Below are 20851 nucleotides of genomic sequence, written 5' to 3'. Positions count from 1 at the left end.
AACCAATATTTTCTTCTTAGTTGTTGTGTATGTGCCCAAACACAAACCTGATTCCCTTAGTAGCCCTCTAATCTTGCTGACCCACTTTCCCTAGGTGCGATGCCGTATGCCTCTATAACTACATGATGCATTTTTATAGCATGTGATATGGTTGTGCTCCCACTAGAGTGCCATGGAATAGTGCTTTGTTTTTCTCAACCCAATATGTATAAATGCATATATGAAAACACACACACACACACACAAACTTCCCCTTGGGGACCCTTGTTGCTTGGGTGGGAATACCATGACAAGGTCAAAGTCAAAATACTTTGCCTCTAAGATCAATGTTGGGGTTAAAATTTCAACTTTGTTATTGCTAGTGAAATTCATCTTTAGTTTATGATTAGGGACATACTCTCTTTTTCCCGTGGTTTGGGGAGTCTCTCTAATTTGTAAGACTGGATTTACTATGTTTCCAACCCCCTTGGGATGTACCGTGTCATTTGTAATATGGTTGAATGGACATGTGCATTTATACACCCATGGTGGCCTTGAAATGGTACAGATGACCCATATTTTTAAATGGAATTCGCTTGGTGCTTGGATCTTTGGGGAGTTAATGGAGCTTATGCCCACTTGCACATTCAACCATGTCCTAAAAAGATACAAATTGTTCTATGCTCACACTGCTTTTAAAAAAAAAGTAATAGCCACTTCCTTAATGCTCTTGGGAAACCCCCTCTGCAAGAAACTAAATGTTGAGTATGATACTACATAAAAAGAGGAGCTTTGAGACATTGGCGCGAAGGTAGGCAAGAGATAAACTCTACCTGAGGAGAGTTTCTGCACTAACAAAGCCCAAGTATTTATAAGCAAAGATCAAGGAGAGGTCGCATACCTCTCTTGGTGGGGAGAGACAACTACAATTTTGCTCAAGGGAGCTAGATGCACTGCTTGAAGGTCGGAATAGCATATACACTCACTCCAAGAAAGCCACTTCATTGGACTACGGATTCATTCAGGTAGGTTGGTTCTCTCAATCTACTTGCTAGTTTACTAGGAAATCTACTACCAAAAAGTACCAATTGGAACTGTTCTTGCATGAGATAGTCCGAGCTATGATATGTGAGTGCCTGATAGACCATGGAGGAGTTTGTTATGTTGTGGGCATCACAAAACGTCAAGAAAATGTTAGCATTAGGTTTTCATTGGATCGGCCATCTATGAGCATCCATCGACATTTCTTTACTATGAAGTAGCTTGAAGGCTACACATCCCATAGTTTGGTAGAAAGCGCTCAACCATGTACGTGGTTTTTAGAGCAGGGATTCGTATAGAACATCGAGGCTTTTGAGTATTGTGTTTTCTATGGGTGTGATGGCATGGCAAACTTGATGGCATAAGGGGCAGGATTCTTTACCCTTGACTATTTCTCTGCCGTGTATTCTTGAGAAAGCTCTGCAACTTTCGAGGGAAGCACCCGTAACTACACCTCTCTAAGGCACTCAAATGGACAAGGCGGGTTTCAAGAGAGGTTTAGGGAGGATGAGCTGCCAATGCTTGGAAACCATCCAAAGGTTTGGACGGCTCTCTACATATTCGCATAGCTTTGCCTTTTCGGAATATATCCTTGCTCTAAAGAAAATTTGGGATGCAGTTATGCTATTTCCCTAGAAGCTGGAGCCGGTGATCACACGATCGGGGAGATATGGTGTACACATATTTTAGCTTGAAATGAATAACCAATTGCCATGGAAATTTTACTGCATTGTTTTACTTCTTAGATGATCTTTTTTTATGTGCCCTTGACAATTTATTTTATGGTCTTGGGCAGATCCTTATTAATTATTTAGAGTTATTGTACGTTAAAATAGCAAGATATAATGATATGTTAATGGTTGAAAGGTCCTTTTAAGGTTTCTTTCAATTGTAAACAGGCCCAACAAAGTGGCATCAAAGCTACCAAGCCAACAGATGGGCATCAGAACTCCCTTTGGGATGGTACATGGAGCTGCAATCAGGCCCAATAAATGGACATCAAAACTCCCTATGAATGATTACACATGGAAGATGATGAATTAGAGTCATGGTATTTATTAAAGTCTGCTTCTTTTTTCCTTTTGGAGATTTTGCTGACAATAGATGCTTTTATAGAGCTAGGTAGTGTCTTCAATTGCTGACTTAGATCCCCATGGGCAATCTGCACTATTTGTTTATTGTCATTCTCCAATATATATATATATATATATATTCAATTTGTACCAAACCACTTAGAACTCTCATTAGAAGCAGAATACTCTCAAACATCTGACTGATGAGGGTTTTTTAAAGGTGCCTCTTCTCTCAAAGGTTGATTCCCACGATATGATCTCGATTTTAGGTCTTGGAATATTTTCATAGAGTTTTACTTATTCTTTTGGAGACAGTTATACAAGCTACAACCTTGTAAATTACTTTGTCTACTCCAAATCACGATAGTAAAGTGCTGCTGTTCTTTTTGTCCTCCAAAGCTTGAACTCACAGTAGCATATTGCTATGAAATGTGCAAGTTCGGTGATCTGGTCAAGCTGCTCCATATTTTCTTTTATATGCAGGACTTGCTGCTCCAATTCATCCTAAAGCTACTACGAATGGCTATCATCTTTAGGCCAGGGAAGTTGCTTGAAGAGCTACAATGACCTACTGCGAGTTTTTGCCATCTGCTCTAAATTTCATTAGCTCCTAATTCGTTGTTAACTCGGGGAGTATAATAGCCTTAATTCTTGATTTTAGATGACATTATGGGGAAGATCCTTAAAGGGAGGAAGCATTCAGGGGTTCATTATGTTATTAGTCTCTTTAGGAGTTTTAGTTGCCCGGGTTTTCTTTTTTTGTGTTAATTAATGTAACTTAAAAGAAAGGCCTTGGCATGGTTACTAGAAGCAAAGCTAATTCTAGCCTTGTTAGATTTGGAAGAGATGCTTCGAGACAGCTAGTAACCATGGTTTCATTAGTGCTCTTGGGAGCTATGAATGTTTGAGATTTCTTTTGAAGAAACTGATAAGGCTTAAGAGGAAGCTCCTCTTAAGCCCTATCCGCTAAGTCAACTAGTAACCATGGTTCCATTAGTGCTCTAAGTCAGCTAGTAACCATGGTTTCATTAGTGCTCTTGGGAGCTATGAATGTCTGAGTTTTCTTTTGAAAAAACTGATAAGGCTTAAGAGGAATGCATTGGAATTTTCTACAGTTTTTTTTACATTTTTCCTATAGTGTTCCCTAGACTTTTCTCTTAATTGGGATTTTCATTACATTTTTCCTATACTTTTTTCTTAATTAGGGTGTCCACATTTATACGAAACTCATAATGCCAAGATTTGAGTATTACTAATCTAAGTAGAGTGACATGGATGACAACTATGCAGTAGCATTGAAGTCTGGCTTCCACAACATGTATGAAAAGTACTAACTTTTGTCTTGTTGTGATGGTGCCAAGTGAGTTGCCATACTTCTCAAATGGATTTGCAATTTCAGATCTTTGGCACAAATTATACACGGTGGACTTACGAAATTGACTACAACTACAATCACCCAATTGAGAACCTTTTGTAATGTCTCTTATTATACTTTACTCTCATTGGATGCGATAACATTTCGGTAAATTTATTACTCATCGATAAAGCTATGTCGACATTCCCCTCCTTTACATTCACTTGTGCATAGTATAGCCTTTAGCATGATATGAGGGATTGAAGTAATGGAGTTGGAAACTTCAGGGATTACTTGGTAACGAATTATCTCAACTGTGATGCATTGAGAATTAGCCATTTCTTGGAGATTAGCTTTTCTATATTTTTTACAATGTACTGATTGGAGTGTGATTGATTACTTCACTCCCACATAAGTCTTTTAATGATAAGGGGCTTGCGAAGAATGGATCATTCTTATATGTGACTACTATGGAGCACTCCTACTTGGAAATATGATTTGGGGCATTTGTATATAGTTGCATCTGGTTCACTTGAAGCATTTTTATTGAAATGGGAATTAGTCCCTTAATGAAGTAGGTTAGATGGTTTGGTAAGCAAAACACACACACATGCACACACACATACACACATATCATATTTATGTTTGTTTTGTTTGAGAGAGAGAGAGAGAGAGAGAGAGAGAGAGACCCTTGATATAAAGGTTTGTCAAAAAAGCATTTTTTACTTTTTTAAAATTATGTTTTGCTTGAACTATGGTTTCTTAAAAATAAAAACACATACATACACATGTAGGATCCAAACCTTGAGACCTTAAGGAGGTAGGGGTGAAATTAAGGTAAGCTAGTACAATTTTGGTGCTGTTTATGCATTAAAAGGGACACAATTTTTTAGAATTCCTCATATGCTTCAATAGTTATTAGAGTGCTTCCTCTGCTTTGAATGTATGAGGGACCTACGATCACAATACCTTGTTGTCTAAGTCATAAAAAGCACTAAAAAAAGGTAGTGTCAAGGGTAGTCCACCTTGCTTTGCTTGTGTGTGTGTGAAAGACTTGATAACACCCCTTTGCATAGTGAAATGACTAGAGAGTGAAGCTGGAGAATGGAAAAGAAAGAGAAAATTATTGCATTAAAGGAAAAGGATTTGAACAAGTAAGTGAACCCTTAAAAGTTGCCAAGTGGTGGGTGCTTTTGTAAAAATTATTTTGCACAACTGCATAAAAGTAGAGCTTGGATAAGCCCTAGCCAGCATCACTTTTATTGAAGAGGGGAGTCTGAGGGGGGGGTTGTTAGAGATAACTAAATTAAAATTAAAAAAGTAAAAAATTAGAAATAAAAATTAGGAGAAAAGACAAATAAAGCTTAGAAAAAAAGAAGAAAATCAATACAAAAAAGTTTAAAATATATTTAAAATTTTGTAAAAGAGTTTCAATTTAAAGAAAAAAGTGACAAATATGAAAAAAGCAAAGAAAAAATAAGGAGAAATTAAGGATCATAAGAAATAAGAAAAAGGGGAAAATAAGGGGAGGATTTTTTAAGGAAATAAGAAATAATAAGGGGGAAAGATAAGAAAAAATAAAATAAGCAAAGTTTAAGGAACTACATAAATGAAAAGATTACTTTTTGAAGTATTTAGCAAAAGTAGGGAGAGAAAATAATAAAAGGAAAGAAATTTATGGAAAATTTTTGGGAGAAATTCTTAGGAAAAAGAATAAAATCTTAGAAATAAGGGATAATTAAGGAAAGCAAGGGTATCTCAAGGAAAAATAGGGAAAAGTAGGGGGAATAATTAAGTGAAGATATGAGGAGGGGAGAGAAAGGGGGCCGAGGGGGGGGGGAAGAAAAAAATAGAGAAAGAAAAGGAGGAAGGGGTAGAAAGAGTGGTGTGTGTGTGACTGAGAGAGAGAGAGAGAGAGAGAGAGAGAGAGAGAGAGAGAGAGGGAAGATAAGGAAAAATTTAGGTAATTAGGAAAAAAATTAGGAAGATAAGGGAAAATGGAAGAAATTAGGGGAACTTAGGCGGAGGGATATAAGGGAAAAATAGGAAAATAAGGGTAAACATGGAGTTTAGGAGAAAGAGAGGGGAGATAAGGGTAGAGAGAGAGTGAGAGAACATCTTGGAGAGAGGGAGAGAGAGAGAGAGAGAGAGAGAGAGAGAGAGAGAGATAGAGAGAGAGAGAGGGAGGGAAAGGGGGAAAGGTAATTTTAAAGGGTTTTCGAAGGATTATAAAGGGAAGAAAAGTAATAAGTATGGTCACAGGGAAAAAGGGATTGTGTGTGTGTGTGTGTGAACCCAGTCGTAGATGGGTCGTGCTACTCATGGAATGAAATATTAACATTTGCTCTAGGCATGTGACAGCATGGTGAAGCCCAACAATCTACATCACACTCTTTGACAAATTCTTAAAGTCCTTACCCCACCTAAGCTCCAAAAGATTGACATTTTGGGAGAACGATTGACCCCATTGGCATAATATTGAAGAAAGCATAAATTATAACCATGTAAAATCTGAATCATGAGAGGCACTTTAAACCATCTTTCCCCCTTCCAAAATGCATTTCAAACCTAGGCTGGTATGATTTACAACCAATCCAATCCTTACACCTAGGCCTAAGTAACAGCAAATTATGGAGCTAGAGTAATCTAAATTACATCAAACCATATATAGATTCTTATTTGAACATGCATATGCACACACATTCACATGCATGCACATGCACACATACACACACACACGCGTGCGCGCATGCACGCATACACATTGAGGTAAGGTCAATGTCATATCCATCTTCTTTAGCTTCCTCACTATCATTGGTTGTTGAGAATTGTGGTGCCATGAGCACATGTAGAGCAAAGGTATGAGCAAAGGGCAAGCTGCCACATGGCATGGAGGACATATCCCACATGTGAGCAAGCAAATGGATGTAAGTACCCTCACCTATAAAAGGGAGGTTCATTTGAAGTAATATCGATCAAGCACTATGCACTATCTCAAGATTCTCTTTATGAGTCCAAGCTAATCTATCTTGGAACCTAATTGACTTGAGGTACATGTCATGAGCACTCTCTTCATCATGTTTTCACATAGGTTCCATCCACCTTAGAGTGCTCCATAGATCGTGAGGCACACATGTTTTGTCATGGTATCAGAGCTTAGGTCTATCTTCTAGATTAGTTGTAGGCATGTCTTAGGAGCTCATGTTTTTCTCCTAGGTTAGTTTTAGTTTTAGAAGGAGAGTTCTTATGAAATTTCCGTCTTCCCATTCTGAAAGAGAGCGATTCCTTCATAATCTTCTGTGAGAGAGAAAGAGAGAGTTCTTTGTGTGCTTTTCATTGAGAGAGAGATTTTGCTCTCATATCCTCTTCTAAGAGAGAGGTATTCAGTCTGAGAGAAAGATATGGACTCTACAACTCAAGCTAGCCTTGCATAGACAAAGCCTCAACAACGAGCAGCGATGACCTCTGAAGTGAAGCCTCACCCACGCTCCACGGTAGACTTCATAAGGCTCCAAAAGCCACAGCTCTCTAGGCCATAGATTCGGCTTCTGCTCCAACACGATTGCTCTCCAACAGCATAGCCCAAAGCTCCCTTGACTCGGCTAGACTGTTCACTAGCCGCGCCTAAACTCTGTAAACAGGCAAGCTCCAGCGCCTTGCACATAGCCAGCCTCCAAACAGTGCGGGCTGCCACAAAGTCTTCCAAGCTCCTGCACACCGATCAAACGACGCCTTTCACTGCAAGCTCTTAGCGCGGTGCGATTGCAATGACTCCAAGCCTTCACCATGCCAACGCGGACTCCAACACCCATGCAAAGGCTCCAACGATTGCAACTAAGCAGCTGTGCCAATAGATGACCTGCTCAATGGACGACTCCACCTCTTCACGACACCTCAGCAGCGTAAACAACCAGCCGGCTCAAATCTTTTGTAGATCGGCTAACAGCATCTTCATGCCCGTGACCCATGAAACTAGCTCCCCCGCCTGCTCTGCCTCTTCTAGAAGACCTCGACCTCGCCAAGCATCTGCAACACATAGCAGCACAGTGGTCCAACATCTAGCCGAGCATCGCATGCACTCCGCATGCAGCTGCGCTAGACATTCTATGCGATGGATCAGTAGAAGGAGACGCATGATACCTTCCTCTTCCTCGTCGAGCTCGTTGCGACTGCGTCCACACCGCCATCGTCGCTATAGATCAGAAAAGACCTCATTTGCATTCTTGCTAAGGTTCACCATAATTTTACACGTGGTAGATAGGTCTTTGACTTGGGTTAGCTCAAAGAAACCCTAGGTTAGATTGGTTTGGTCAGTGCTCTAGTCTATGCCACATGGCAGATAAGCTTGGGTGTGGTTAAATGAAACCATGGTTAAGGCCCATGGTTAGGGGTAGGATTAGTTAAGTGCCACCTAAGCACAGAGCCCCTTGTTAAGCACAATATGGAATTCAGCATGTGAATCCCTGTGCCACATCATCAAAGTGACAAAACATGTGTGCCTCAGGATCTATGGAGCACTCTAAGGTGGATGGAACCTATGTGGAAACATGATGAAGAGAGTGCTCATGACATGTATCTCAAGTCAATTAGGTTCCAAGATAGATTAGCTTGGACTCATAAAGAGAATCTTGAGATAGTGCAAAGTGCTTGATATGATATTACTTCAAATGAACCTCCCTTTTATAGGTGAGGGTACTTACATCCATTTGCTTGCTCACATGTGGGATATCTCCTCCATGCCATGTGGCAGCTTTCCCTTTGCTCATACCTTTGCTCTACAAGTGCTCATGGCACCATACCTCTCACACCTCCCCTTGGTGCCATGATCCTTTGGCTACTGCAAGGTGGTCAGATGTGAGTTACATTCCATCACCTCCCCTTAGTGCTTGTATTGCTACTTAAGGTGGTAAAGTGTGGTTTACATGTCAATACCTCCCCTGGGTGCTTTCATAGCTACTCTCAGGTGGTCAGGTTTGATTACAAAAATATAGGCAAGGTTGGCAAGGTTTTTGCTTTTCAATACATTCCATTGATGTCACCTTTTGGCTCATGGCTTGATGATGACTCGTTTGCTTCTTTGCTTGGTGTAGCTACCTGCATGATGCTTTGTTCTACCATATGCCTTGATGCTTTATGTGTGGATGCCATGCTTTCTGCTATGGTCATCTCATGCACTTGTGCTTTCGGCTTGCTTTTTACATCGATGTTTGCATTCATGCTTTGCTTTTCCAATTGTTGCAAAGGTCTTACCAATTGATTTCCTTGCATACAATGATTCTGATCTGACAGGCGCGTAGAGCTCGAAAAGACGATTACTTTTCCTTTTTGGAGCGTGTGCAAATTCTTCCTGGATTGCAAGTTATGGCTTGTTAAAGCTTTTGTGAAGAAGAGGGGCCTTTGATGATGTGGCACAGGGATTCACATGCTGAATTCCAAACTGTGCTTAACAAGAGGCTGTGCTTAGATGGCACTGTGGTGACCTTTGAACCCAACTTGGTTAAACCCAAGGTTACATTAACTAACCATGGTCCAACTAACCATAAACTTTACCCAAGGTTAACTTAACCATACTGATTTCAAACTCAACCAAGGGTGCTTCTAGCTAACCCTGGTAAGTATTTATCTTCCACGTGTCTTTTTGTAGGAACCTTAGCAAAGAAAAGGTTTGAGGCGACGACGGCGACGATGCGGCCTCGACGGAGAGAGCTTTCGGAAGTCTTTTCATTGTAGAGACAGTTGTCGATGGAAGATCTTGGTCGTAGTTGGCAGGAGCTGGTGGTGTTGCCGGTTGGAGAGAGCCGGTGTGAGCTATTTGGGCTCTATTCAACGTCGTTCGGTGCATGCCAGACAATGACTTTCTTCCACAGCTCAAGCTCTCTCTCATTTTCTTAGTCGGAGTCATCATCACCAATATGTTGATCTCTGTTTTTCTATGCTTGGAGGCTTGAAGACTGGTCGCTATAGAATCGCCGCTGACGGTGCTGGGCATTGAAAGGAGCTTTATGGGAGTCGAAGATTCTCTAGCGCAACACAGTGGGAAGGCTGGTCGAAGGCTCGTTGGGTCGTAGTTTGTAGAGCCGCTGGCAGAAGGGTGGCAGAAGGGCCGACTGCATTTAGGCTTGAAGGAGCGTGGATTCGTAGGCTGTCGATGGAGCTTTGGAGTCGCTGACGAGGTTGTATATGAGTTGTGGGCGTTGTGCGTTGCCTGACGCGGTAATGCTCTAGTCTACCTTTGCTTTGCAGGAAGGCCGTTAGAAGGAGTTGTTGAATAGAAGCTTGGAGCTAGTCGGCGTAGGCTTTGTGAAGCAAAGAAAAGATGGCCATTGAGTTGTGCGGAGGCTTGGCCAGCTGGACGAATTGTTCGAAGGGCACTTGGGACTGAAGCAACTTGGTCGAGGTAGCAAAGCTCTCAACAAACTGAATAAACAAAGACTCTCTTTCTCACAAACTCTCTCTGAGAAGAAGAAGAAGAAGAAGAACTCCTCACAAATCTATCTCACAAAATAGATCTCTAAAAGGAAGTCTCTCTCTCTCTCTCTCATAAGGAATGACAGAAACATCTCAAAGCAATGACGGAAACACGAGCTCCTAAGACATGCCTACAACTAATCTAGGAATGGGAGCAATCCTAGTGAACTTCTAATGAGCTAAACTAGGAGAGCTAAACCTATGCTCTGATACCATGACAAAACATGTGTGCCTCAGGATCTATGGAGCACTCTAAGGTGGATGGAACCTATGTGGAAACATGATGAAGAGAGTGCTCATGACATGTATCTCAAGTCAATTAGGTTCCAAGATAGATTAGCTTGGACTCATAAAGAGAATCTTGAGATAGTGCAAAGTGCTTGATATGATATTACTTCAAATGAACCTCCCTTTTATAGGTGAGGGTACTTACATCCATTTGCTTGCTCACATGTGGGATATCTCCTCCATGCCATGTGGCAGCTTTCCCTTTGCTCATACCTTTGCTCTACAAGTGCTCATGGCACCATACCTCTCACACAAAGGCCCCTCCTCTTCACAAAAGCTTCAATAAGCCATAACTTGCAATCCAGGAAGAATTTGCACACGCTCCAAAAAGGAAAAGTGTTCGTCTTTCCGAGCTCTACGCACCTGTTATGTCAGAATCATTGTATGCAATTAGACACTGCCAATATTGAAAGAAATCAATTGGTAAGACCTTTGCAAACAAATGGAAAAGCAAAGCATGAATGCACATAAGCATGCCAAAAGCACAAGTGCATGAGATGCCCATAGCACGAAGCATGGCATCCACACATAAAGCATCAAGGCACATGGAAGAACAAAGCATCATGCATGAAGCTACACCAAGCAAAGAAGCAAACGCCATCGTCATCAAGCCATGAGCCAAATGGTGACATGAATGGAATGTATTGAGAAACAAAAACCTTGCCAACCTTGCCTATATTTTCTAATCAAACCTGACCACCTGAGAGTAGCTATGAAAGCACCCAGGGGAGGTATTGACATGTAAAAGCCATACTTGACCACCTTAAGTAGCAATGCAAGCACTAAGGGGAGGTGATGGAATGTAACTCACATCTGACCACCTTGCAGTAGCCAAAGGATCATGGCACCAAGGGGAGGTGTTGAGAGTTGTGGTGCCATGAGCACATGTAGAGCAAAGGTATGAGCAAAGGGCAAGCTGCCACATGGCATGGAGGACATATCCCACATGTGAGCAAGCAAATGGATGTAAGTACCCTCACCTATAAAAGGGAGGTTCATTTGAAGTAATATCGATCAAGCACTATGCACTATCTCAAGATTCTCTTTATGAGTCCAAGCTAATCTATCTTGGAACCTAATTGACTTGAGGTACATGTCATGAGCACTCTCTTCATCATGTTTTCACATAGGTTCCATCCACCTTAGAGTGCTCCATAGATCCTGAGGCACACAAGTTTTGTCATTGGTGTCCTCACTATCATACCCAGAGCTTTCAGCATTTTCATCCTCTTTCTTGCTCTTATCATACATGGCCATCTCTATGTCAGCATCCTCTTCATGTGAGATCGGACCTTTCTTATCATACTTCATTGTGAGAGCAGCCACGATATCAAGGTATTCCAAGCAAGTAGGGCTCTCAATAATACTTACAGGGTGTCCTTTTCTGATAAGAGCTTCAAACAAATGTCCCATTCGACACAATGTGACTTCCCATCTAGGCGGTAGTAGCAAAAATGCTTCTAAACATTGGCAATGGTCCCTTACGTGGTGTTATAATGAAGTCATCAAAGAGAATGCACAATGCATCTAGGAGATGATTTTTGCTAGGAAATTTCGCTCTAAAATTTACAAATACTTTGCAAAGATGCTATATGCAAAGTTTGTGCTTGGGGGTGAAGTGGACTTTGCCTCAGTCACTAGAGTACACGAGGATCCACGTACGCCAAGCGCCAGACCTGTGGTAGTCGAACCTCCAGAAAGTGTCGGTAGTCCAATCTCAGGTGAATGCTCATTGAATGTAAGACTTCGCATGATCCCACTATTTTGACACCCCCTCGCTTACTTTATACTCTACCCTTCCACCCCCTCTCCTCCCTTCCCTGGTTGCGACTATAATTACCACCCTATAGTCTCTGCTCACCCCTTCTCCTCCCTTTCCCTTTTGTGACTATGGTGCGATGACATGGTTGCTAGGTGGAGAATGATGTGGCAGATAAAGTTGTACATGTGGCAGAGGGTAAGGTAGGTGATGTGGCAGGCTCACGGGGCTGCTGACATGGCAACTGGATAGGGTTGCCTTGAGTGGCCACATGTCATATAGAGCTTGGAGGGACGGAATCTTCAGTAGATGCATTGAAATCTTTGGAGATTTCGTTCTTCTCCCTCGACTGAGTTTGTGCAGAGGCTGGTGGAGTCGTTCGTCGGGACTGTCATGGAGTGCGATGGTGGATAGAGCCTTAGAACTCCTTAGTGCCGTTGGGTGGAGAGCCATCTGCCGAGGTGGACTTTAGAAGAAAGAGCTCTACAACAATACAACCTGAATGGGACATATTCATTTTAGCTGCCAGGGTGGCTAGAATTTACTAGCAGCTTTAGGGAAGCAATCTTAGAGATTTCAAGCTAGATCCTGTGTTTATTGAGATCTAAACACAAGTTGGCCAAAATACCAAGGTACAAACTCATGAAAACCATTGATGCTAAATGACAAGCTTGCCTTCAATATATAATCTCATTCTCATCTACATAGCAATTGTCCTAAAATAATCATAAAGTGATCATAGCCCAAACAATTGACTACTCATCCCTTAAATACTCTTGCTTCCTCTCAGTACTTGGCATATATGCACATCAGAAGCCCAAACATCGATGAAGATTTCCCTCGAGACTTAATAGGAATTCTCATCGAGACTATTGGTGTAATGCCTTAGAGACTTTTGGTTGCTCTCTTGCTTTGTGCATCAACTTCTTAATCCCAAGGTCGGATGAGAATGCATCATGACCCAACATGCAAAGATCAAAGCCATGAGGACATGGCTTATTTAACAATTAGGGATGGTGTTGAACCCCAAAACTAAAGGGGTCTAATGACAAAGTGATGTCGAAGGTGAAGGCAAGGTGAACCAAGGGCAAAGCGACGAGCTATGGCTTGAAGTCTGAATTGTTTGGACCAAACTATGGTAGGTTCTTGCACTTGTGCAATAGATCCCCGATTAGTGTGGCTTACACCATTGTGACATAATACATTTTGTAGTAGTGGTCCTTTGCAAGTTTGTAGTAGGTGGACCACTCCCATTAGGTTAATGCTGTGTAGTAAAATCATTCGTTGCTATGTTTCCATGACTCATATGTTCTTTGCCTTCTATATTCAACGCTTAATGGCACGATGCCATGATTGCTTTATGTTCATTGATACCTGCAAGGCAATTGGGGACACAAGCTCCCTCTATTGGCTCTTTGATTACTTGTTTGATGGATAGCTAGCAGAGTCTGCTAGCTTGTGCAAGGCATGGCATCTTGGAGACTTAGCTAGGCCTTAGCTTTGAGCTCATCTTCTATGAGGTTGGGCCTTGGCACTTTGTGAGTTTTCTCCTTGTAAGTTTTAATGAGTTTTCGGTGAAATCTCACTGTCCGCTGTAGTCACAACATATTAGAAAATCATAAAAGTGGTTGCAAGTATCTCTCCTCATCACCAAAAACAAAAAGCCAAGTTTTTTGGCTTGACTGATCGTAACAAAGTGGTGTTGATGGATGGATGGGCAGAAGGTGGATGACAATGGTAGGAAAGCATTCGTTGACATCAAAGATATTTTTGGCAGGGGTTTGGAGTGGATTGTGGGACACAATCAATGGCCGTGAAGAACGATCCATCTTCTACTTAGCAGTCAAATCCGAGGACAGGAGCTATAGTGAGCAAACAGTAGTGAATCTTATCTACGAAACCCACCATTTTGAGCCAATGGATTGAATACACTCTTTAACCACTCCTAAAATGTGGCTCTAACCAAAGGTGGCTTTTGATAGTCACCCACTTTAATTCTTGGAATTCTTAGGCTCATCTGGTCGATGCATTTCTCCCCCCAGTCTTAGTTACATCTTTTGTCTTAGCAAAGGCTTCATCTACTAGATAGACTCATAAATCTCTCTCCTTTAGCCCAATCTCTCCTAGTTTCTTTATGAGGAACTATGTCCCTCCTCCTCCTCCTCCACAATGATTCCCCTCTTCTTCCTCTGCTTCAACTTGCTCTCAAAACACAAACGATGTAGGTTTTGAGAGCAACTGCAACATGAACAATGATGTGGGATCATTCTCCATGCACTCCTTTGGTGCTCTACTCTACATCATCACTCAAAGCTTAGCTTGCCCACATGCATTTTCAATCCTTGAACATATTAGTAGGCCTGCTAAGTTTCTTTCCATCAAATGTTGGACAAGCTGGGGATCGTGCATAGTCCATTGAGAACAATGTGATCCAAATCTGCTAGTTTCTAAATCCAAGCTTTATTATCCAAAAGGTTTCAAGCTTTACATTTCAAGATTCGATATCCAAGACCCAAACGGTGAGGAAAAAGGAGCACCCCCACCTGGCATAGCTAACCGCGGCGAGATATGCTAGGAGGGGTTTCAAAATATTATCTTCTATAAAAAAAACTACCGCCTCCTCACATAGCTTGCCGCCGTGAGCTATGCCAAGAGGGGGTGTAAACATTTGCTATGCCGAAAGGGTGGGAAGAAAGAAGTGGTCAAATAATGTCAATTCCGCAACTTAGAGTCTTGCTAGCAAAAAGATGGCCACTATTCTGGCAGCTAATACAATTAAGATTTCACCACAAGTGCAACGTGTACTTGTAGGCAACATCAAGGGAGGGAGCTTGGATGTAGCTGTGGATAGAGAGCTAGGGAGGGAGCTTCTATGATAGCTAACAAAGAGGAGTTTTAAGTTTGGGCAAAGAGGTAGGGAGGAAGGAAGCTTCATAGAAACATAGAGAGTTTGGAAGATAGGGAATGGAGAGAGAGGTAGCTGTGGGGTGAGAAGAAAGATAGGGGGACAGAGAAAGACATACAAGAGAGAGAAAGAAGTGATATTAAGAGAGAGAAACATAGGGAGAGAGAGAGAGAGAGAGAGAGAAGATAGGAAGAGAAGGAAAGATAGAGAGAGAGAAAAGAAGAGAGCTGAAAATGTTGGGAGAGGAGAAACAAGAGAGATGGAAAGAAAGGGATGGAAAGAAAGGGAGTAAGAAACATTAAAAGATAGGGAAAGAGGAATGAGAGCGATTGAAAGAAGAGAGAGGGAATTTGAAAGAAAGAGAGATGAATAAAGAAATAGAGAAAGAAAGGAAAAGAGACAAATAAAGAAGAGAGAGGGAGAGTGAAAGGAGTAGAGAGAGAGGTGAGAAAGGGAGGAATAGAGAAAGAGGAGAGAAAGAGGAATAGAGAGAGGAAGAGAGAGGAAGAGATAGAGAGAGAGGCAAGAAGAAGGGAGAAAGCAAGAGAGAGAGAGAGGAAGAGAGAAGGACTAGGAGAGAGATAAAAATGCGATTACTTTTTTTGGAAGCTACTAGGGGTTTTTGCTCGGCTTTTTGTTTTGCAAGTTTCATTGCAACTACTCTTTCCCATACTCTTCCATTTGCACTCGTTTTTGTTAACTTGTTCTCTATCATCACTGATACGCTTTTAACATTTCTATGGAACATATACAATTTGTGTGTGGCAACAAGAATCTCTTCGTCGAGGCTGAAGAGGAAAAACATACAAACGTGCCTGAGAGTGTGATTTGCTCAAAATTTTATTTGGCAATAAATAGTGTTAAGGTCATTGACAACATTGCTCAACCAAGCTACAATTCTTCTCTTATGATACCATGTGTGGAGATGCTATTTCAAGATTCAAAATCCTTCATTCTGTCAAGCATTCTTTATCCTTGCAAGTGCATGTAGAAGGTGAAAGCTCTTCTAATCTTGATCCCAAAGAGGAGGTGGGTCATAGTAAACAAACGATGCTTTACTTTGAAGATGATGATCATGATAAGAAGGACCATTTTGAGAACTCTAATTGCCTTGCCTTCATTCATGTAAAAAATGACAAGCCTGTCAAGTTAGATGCCCCGATTCTACATGTGGAGACCTTGATTAGGGATTGCTAGTAAAAAAACAAGTTTGTGGATGGATGAGAGACGTACTTCATGTGCAAGAACTTTCACCTCTATATGACGGTAACTATATTTTCTACTTGCCTCATATAAATGCAAACACTTGTTCTATGAGTGGAATGGAGCAAAGTAGAGATGGCCATCCACAAGATTACAAGTATATTAGGGTTAAATGGCAATGTGACATTGTCAACTTTTTGTTTGTGACAATCTAGATTGTGGTTTTGTAAAGTTGAGGAAAAAAAAAAATACAGTTCATTGGAAAGGAAGATTGAATATTCCATGCTTTGAGCGTCAACTGAAAAAGGAACATGGATGATTTCTTTGTTTTCATTGCAATGAGAGGCCATTTCGTGAATCAGAATGTGCATCAAAGATATATTATTGTAACACATCTGATGTGAGGTACACAAGTCTTATTGTTCACTTGGACTACCATAGTCATGAAGTAGAAACAGGAGCATGCAACGAGCATGCCAATATCATGAGAAACTTGGTGGAGGATTATGTTGAAAAGATCCCTAGATCAAGAAAAAAAGATGGAGACAAAGGTGGCTAAGGATACAATATTGAATAGCATTATTTCTGTAGGTGATAATGCCACAATGTTTGATGAACAATGGGACCTTTGATGTGTTGCTATCACATTTGGAGCCCTTGACAAATCAAAGGAGGTATGTGGATCTTTGATGTTCTTAGACCATTTTATTTTCACATTTGATGTGAGGTACACAAGGCTTATTGTTCACTTGGGCTGCCATAGTCATGAAGTAGAAACGGGAGGATGCAACGAGCATGTCAATATTGTGAGAAACTTGGTGGAGGATTTTGTTGAAAAGATCCCTAGATCAAGAAAAAAAAGGATGGAGAAAGAGGTGGCTAAGGATCCAATATTGAATAGCATAATTTCTATAGGTGATAATGCCACAAAGTTGATGAACAATGGGACCTTTGATGTGCTGCTATCACATTTAGAGCCCTTGACAAATCAAAGGAGGTATATGGGTCTTTGATGTTCTTATGACATTTTATTTTCAATATCTCATAAAAAGGATTGATAATAATTGTTCTTTAGACTTCAGATATGGTCAAGGGTTGCTTCAAATCTGGCTGATGATTCAATTGATTCTATTCTATAGCTAAGAGCAAAGTGTTAATATGAACTTCCATGCTTCCTAGTTTCTTGGACAATTAAAAGACACTCCCAATAAGAGATGTTGCATTTTTAAAATGTCAACTACTGGACCAACAATGGGTATAGATTTAGTGAGGTGGATGCAAAAAGAAGGGGATTTGCAATGTTTGTGGGTGTGCTTTCATCATGTGCAAAGGGTGCATGGGTGGCCTACAATTGTGGCACATATGTATGACACAAGGTATGCACATCTTGCACCCTTAACTTGATTTGAAATTTAACTTTTTGAAGGATTTTAAATGACTTTTTGTAATTGCAGTATTCAAAGTCTACAGACAATAGCAATTTGTGAAATGAAAGTCAAAGATGAAATAGCTCAGATAAAATTTAAAGAGACATTAAATCTTGTAAGGAGAAACCATTGTGTGATGGATGTTTAGTTCCATGGGTTCATGGAGAATGAGGTCATGGCAAATTAGAATGCAATTCTTGTCTTTAAAAATATGAAGATGTTGTTCATGTTGCAAGTCTCCTTTCAAACCTATTTGTAAGTCTCCTTTCATGCATATTCCTTTTCACAAAAGCTACTTTGAGTTACAAATAAATAATGCTTTGAGTTGAAAAACTATAAGTCTCCTTTCATGCGTATTTCTTTTCACAAAAGTTGGTTTGAGTTGAAAATAATTAATGCAGGAGTGTGTGTAGTGTCCATTGATAGCATGATAGCAAGTGACTTATCACAAAAAGCATTTATGGGTTCATACTATTTGTTGAGTTGAAGGGGGGGATAGGGGCAGATTCTATTTGGAGTAATGTATAGCTAGCCACTAGCTATATTCATTATAACCAAAACCACAAGAAGACAGTAGTGAATTTGCACCCCTGCAAAGGCATATGGCCAGGGCCAAGGGTCATTATATGAGCATCAACGAGGACATAGGATTCCATGCAAGACAAACGGTAGTAAATCAAAAGTTGTTGAACTGTTTATGGCAGTAAGTCAATAGGGGGACATTGGCCAAGGAGCACCAATGAGACCATGCAAATATCTGCTCCACCAAAAGCGCCTCCCTCCGACTACAATGAAAAAATGATAACCCCCTTTGGCATAGCTCGCCGGTGAGGTGTTTTGGAGAGGGATAAAAACAAAGAGCAAAGATTTTTTTAAACAACCTCCAACATATCTCGCTGGTAAGCTATTCCGGAAGGGTACCAAAAAGTGAGAGAGAGAGAGAGAGAGAGAGAGAGAGAGAGAGAGAGAGAGAGAGAGAGAGAGAGAGAGAGAGAGAGAGAAAGAAGACATAAGTCTAGAGAAAGAGAGCCAAAAAGAGTACTATAAGTGCGAGAAAATATTTCATACCCCATCTGACATAGCTCGCCGGCAAGCTATGTCAAAGGGGGTCTCCAAAAATGATTCCTCTTTTATGTTTTAGCACCCCTTAGACATAGCCCACCACCAAGCTATGCTTATAACCCCTCAAGCATAGCTCACCGGTGAGCTATGTTGGAGGGGGTCTCCAAAAATCATTCCTCTTTTAATGTTTTGCACCCCTTTGACATAGCTCACTGACGAGCTATGTCGAAGGGGGTATAATTTAGTCCACTCTCTTTTAGTGTGCGATAGGTTGGGGGGCGGGTTAAAATTGTTATGCTCATGTCTAGTAGAATCTACTTCCTTATTGCATAATTTTGAAGTAAAGCAAACTATTTCTAAAATATCGAATAGTCTCTTCTCCTTGAGAGACTAAATGGTTTTTGGTTGCTTGTAAGCTTTGGTTTGCCTTTCATCCCTAGGATTCTTTGCTAAAGTATAAGTATTGTGGGTGCTAAATTTATAGGACTTCATGGAGAGGTTAATGATCTTATGGGAATGTAAATAATGACCAAGAAATGTTTTGTGCATGTGAACCCACAAGACCGTTCCCAAAAGTGTTTCCTTTTAGAAGCATTATCACATTTGGATTGTAATCCTTTTCACTAATGTTTGGTTATGCCAAAAAGGGGTATCCAACAACTGATTAGGTGATTGTTGGGTCTCATGATTTAAATTAGAGAGAGAGAAAGAGAGGGCGAGACTGAGGGAGAGGGGCATAGATGTGTGAAGCAAAAGAGGGGTGCATTTATATCGAAGTGGGAGGAGAAATTCTATCCATGGTGGCTTGAATTTCCCTTGGACAAGTTTCTAGTTAATGAAAGGTCCCAATATGAGTATCATGAAAAAGGATTTCTTTTGAATGAATTAGAATATGATACTTAAGAAAAGAAGATGGCAACAACTCCCTTCTCCAAAAGTTCTCGGGATGTTGAGGTGCAGCCAGCTGCTTTGGCTATGAAAAGAATTAGCAAGCCACATCTATGGAAGTTGTGGATGTGAGTGATTTTCATCCTAAAAGAAGAAAATAAGATTTGTACTATGGAAGGGGAAGAAAATTAGCAAAAGTGTACAAGTTGGATCTAAAGTGATTTGTGGAGATATTGTGGCAATGTTTGATGCATTGCATAAAAAAGAGAACATGTGGAATTGAAGCTATTAAGGATTTTTGTTACTACATGTGGGCCATGATAGAAGGATGAGGAAAGGGTTTAAGATCTCTTAAAGTGCATGTTATTCTTTTAGACATGCACACCAGCATGTAAGTGGAGGGGTTTCATAGTATGCCTTGCTAGAATGAGTGGTTCGATGAAATGCTTGAGGCAGAGTGCTTGGCCTTAGTATGGAAATGCTAGATGGTGTAGGGTGGGTGCTTTTGATTTCATCCACCATTATCCACAAACGGGAGTTAGAGCTGCAAATTGGGAGACATAGTTTCCATATGCATGATCATGTACATTTGGGTGGAGTGGATCCATTTGGGAAGAGACATGATGGTAGACACGTAAGTAAATCCTTGGGATGTATAGTACATCTAATTTTTGCAAGCTTATGTGGACTATGCTATTTGTTTGGGAGACTCTATTGGATGGTTGTGGGAAAGAACTTTATGTTTTATGTCAATTTCATCCTCTCTAACTTTGGTTTTTCATTCATCCTTATGATATGGCTTTAGATTTATATATTTTGTATTGCAAGATGATTGTGCCAAAAATGTATGAAGAAAGAACTATGCTAGTGGAAGACGGATTGTTTTCACTAAAAAGCAATATTTGTACCCATATTCTACCCAAATCAGAAAGGAACATAGATGGCAAGAGTAGGCTTTGAGGGGAGGTATAGAGAAGAGAGAATTGTTTTTGCAGCTTCTCTTTTGCACATTTTGCAAGGAGGATGGAGTTGTTTTGGACATGCTTGCTAGAGCAGGTGGATACATAGACACTAGAGGGAAGGAAGGTGTACATGTTATGGCAGTGGATTTAGACCAAAAGGTGGTAAATTGGTTATAGGTTCATAAAGGTGAGTCATCGTATTCAAATGTAAATCTTTCAATAAGAATTTGCCTTATCAAGGAGAGCGTATGGCTAGGCACATGACCAGGAATGGTGGGCAAAGTGTGATAAAGGGAAAATTGAAGAGGAGCAGAGATCGGTGCATTTACATTGATGATATTGCTGTGGAGTAGCCATTTCACACATGCATCAATGAACTGTTGGACCTTTTTTCATTGGATGTCCTTCATTTCCTTTGACATTTATGCCTTCAATTTCTTAT

This window comes from Dipteris shenzhenensis, chromosome 7 (genome assembly GCF_047967505.1).
Source record: "Dipteris shenzhenensis isolate YYH24624 ecotype China chromosome 7, Dip_SZ_1.0, whole genome shotgun sequence".
NCBI classification, from domain to species: Eukaryota; Viridiplantae; Streptophyta; class Polypodiopsida; order Gleicheniales; family Dipteridaceae; genus Dipteris; species Dipteris shenzhenensis.
Note: the sequence above shows the minus strand (reverse complement) of the source record.